The sequence below is a fragment of the Lactuca sativa genome, chromosome 4 (genome assembly GCF_002870075.4).
Source record: "Lactuca sativa cultivar Salinas chromosome 4, Lsat_Salinas_v11, whole genome shotgun sequence".
Lineage (NCBI taxonomy): Eukaryota > Viridiplantae > Streptophyta > Magnoliopsida > Asterales > Asteraceae > Lactuca > Lactuca sativa.
The window spans coordinates 197,578,465-197,581,573 of NC_056626.2; positions in this window are offsets into that span (position 1 = coordinate 197,578,465).

Here is a 3,109-nt window from a genome sequence, read left to right on the forward strand (position 1 = left end):
GACGCTATTTCTGCTGCTTGTTATACACAAAACAGGTCCTATCTCAACAAACGATTAACGCTCACACCATATGAGATATTAAACAACAGGAAGCCCAATGTGAAATTTTTCCACGTTTTTGGCTCAAGGTGTTTCATCTTTAACTCTAAAGAACACCGCAACAAGTTTGATGTCAAAGCTGACGAGGGAATCTTTCTGGGTTACTCACTCACTTCAAAGGCGTACAGGGTCCTAAACAAACGATCAAGAAGGATTGAAGAGACATACTATGTGACCTTCGACGATAACTATGTCAAGAAGCTACAGGCCATAGATGACACTACCAGTGAAATCTTTCCTCAAACTGGCCAAGTCACTGTCTCAATCGCCAATCTGTACGAAAATTTTCTGGAACTATTTGACGAACCTGAAAAAGCTTCTCTCTCCGAAGCAGGTGCAACCGACAACAAAATAGATCATATGAAGCAGATTGTCGAAGATGCTGCAAGAAGAATGCATGAAGAAGAATTGCCTACTAATGAATCTCCAACCAACAATGCTTCAGTCGAGGGGGAGCCAAGTTCTCATGTCGAGGGGGAGCCTAGCTCACAAGTCCAGGGGGAGCCAAGCTCTACTACTTCAACCGAAGGTCCTTCATCAACCGAAGGTAACTCTCCAACCGAAGATGCACCTCCAAACGAAGGTGCTTCAATGCCTGATAATCCAGCACCACAAGAAACCCCTGAACCTCATGTTTGTCAAGACTCATCAATTGAGGGGGAGCATGATGATATGACACTTGATTTTGATAGCCAATCCGAGCCAGAAGAGATGATCAACGCTGAACTAGATCCATCCTTTGATCCGAATTACCCTCCTCTTACAAAATGGACCAGAGATCATCCTATCTCTCAAGTAGTTGGTGATGTATCTGAAAAGGTTCTGACCCGATCGCAACTGAAGGCAAAACAGACATCCTTATTCTCAAAAGTTGAGTTTTGTATGTTTAACTCATTTGTATCAAAAGTTGAACCGAAGACAGTGCACACTGCCCTCGATCACTCTGATTGGGTTCAAGCAATGCAAGACGAACTAAACGAGTTTGAGAGGAACAAAGTCTGGCGCCTCATTCCAACTCCTCCGGATGCTTCAGTTGTTGGACTCAAATGGGTTTTTAGAAACAAAATGGACAAGGAAGGTAATGTCATAAGGAACAAGGCTCGTCTGGTTGTCAAAGGATACTGTCAGGAGGAAGGAATAGATAGCACTGAGGAATCACTTCATCAAAGATCATGTGGAAGATGGAAATGTCGAAGTTCACTTCGTAAGAACCACTGATCAACTGGCTGACGTCTTCACTAAAGCTCTTCCAGAAGCATCATTCAATAAAATTTTGCAAGGGCTAGGTATGATGGAATCAGAGTCAGTTCCTCACACTACCTCTCGATCTCAAACGTAAGAAGCGAATCCAACCGAACGTTCGGGTTCAGTTCAACCATTTCACTCGCTCATTTCTTCAAAGGTAGTTTCTCCATATTGTATATTTCTAGTGCAAAATTTGTTTTTCTTTATGTAAAAATTTTTATTTTTTTTTGCATATCTAAACCCCTTGGTTTCTTAAAAATTTTCCTGAACCGAAACCTCCAGAAGGTTCGGGTTCGGTTTTCCAAAATTTTGTTGAACCGAAACCAACCGAAGGTTCGGGTTCGGTTTTTCAAAATTTTTCTAAACCGAAACCAACCGAAGGTTCGGGTTCGGTTTCTCAAAATTTTCCTGAACCGAAACCAACCGAACGCTCGGGTTCGGTTTTTCAACTTTTTCCAACCGAAACCAACCGAACGTTCGGGTTCGGTTTTTCAATTTTTTTTCTTCTCTATTCCAAAGTTTTTTTTAATTCAATTTCAAAAACTCCAAAAATATTTTCATTCTTTGTTTTGTGTGCTCATTCGTTTATAAGGATATATTTGATAACTTACTTAAGTGTCCCTAGAAGCATGCTGCTGTATGTGTCCCAAGCCTCATAAGATTTTGAATAATAGCCTTCATGACCTGGTATACACAAACCTTGTCTTCCCAATAAGGCTAACTCATTTTTTCTAATCATGAGCTACCTCACTCTTTTCTCACATGAGTTTAGAGTCTCCTGCTTGGTCCTTATGTTCGCAGCAGAGGTACTATGTCTTCTTTCACCATCCCCATTATACTTCTCCATAACATTCGTATCCTCACTGTAACCCTTGAGACTCTCAGCAACTACCACTGAGGTTTATGGTTACACAACATCTGTGTTTATGATCTTAGCTTCGTGCCACTACGAGCTGAGTGAAACCCAAAATTCAACACCAACGAATTGACGGTGACCAATTAACTTGATCAAGTTTTCACCAATGAATTGACGAATGTACCTTCATGAGTTCTCAATTTTTTTTTGAGTGATTCCAATGAAATTGTTACACACCATAACATTTCTTCCCAAGGGATCCAGTTTTAATTTTTATCTGAGAATTCATATTAATCCAAGCCACTACAAAATTCATCCCAACCTACTTGTTCAACAGACTACACTGGTCTCACAAGTACTTTGTTCATGTTCGTTCTTATATCAAGAATTGAAATGTTGAATCAAAGCGAAACCACCCTTAATTTGCCTTTTTAATAGAAGCCTTTCAACATTTATTAATGAATGTTTGATCGTAATTCAACGGGATTCCACACTAACACTTTGAGGTCTCTCTTGACCTTGAAGGAAGAGATTTGTGCCCGGGATCATCAGTTTCGTGTCATTCTTGACATCACAGATTATCCTAAAAAGAGTTGCTTTATTTCTTTATTTTTTTTTACACTCTTTGCACGAAAATCCTAGATTTTCAAAAATTCCGTTACTAATTATTTTACAGGCTGGATAATTAATGGATGGTTCATAATGAAGTTGTGGTTGCCAATAATCCACGTGGGCGTTTTATTCAAAAGATGGCGTTTAAAAATGGGATAAGTCCAAAAGGTTGCTGACGCGGCGGAAGTTCAAAGGATAGAAATTCAAACGACGGTACAAAAAGAGGGCGCGTGAATTTGAAGCGGCCGCGTTTTTTTTTCTGACACTATTGGACGCGTGTGCAGTATTGAAGCGTCT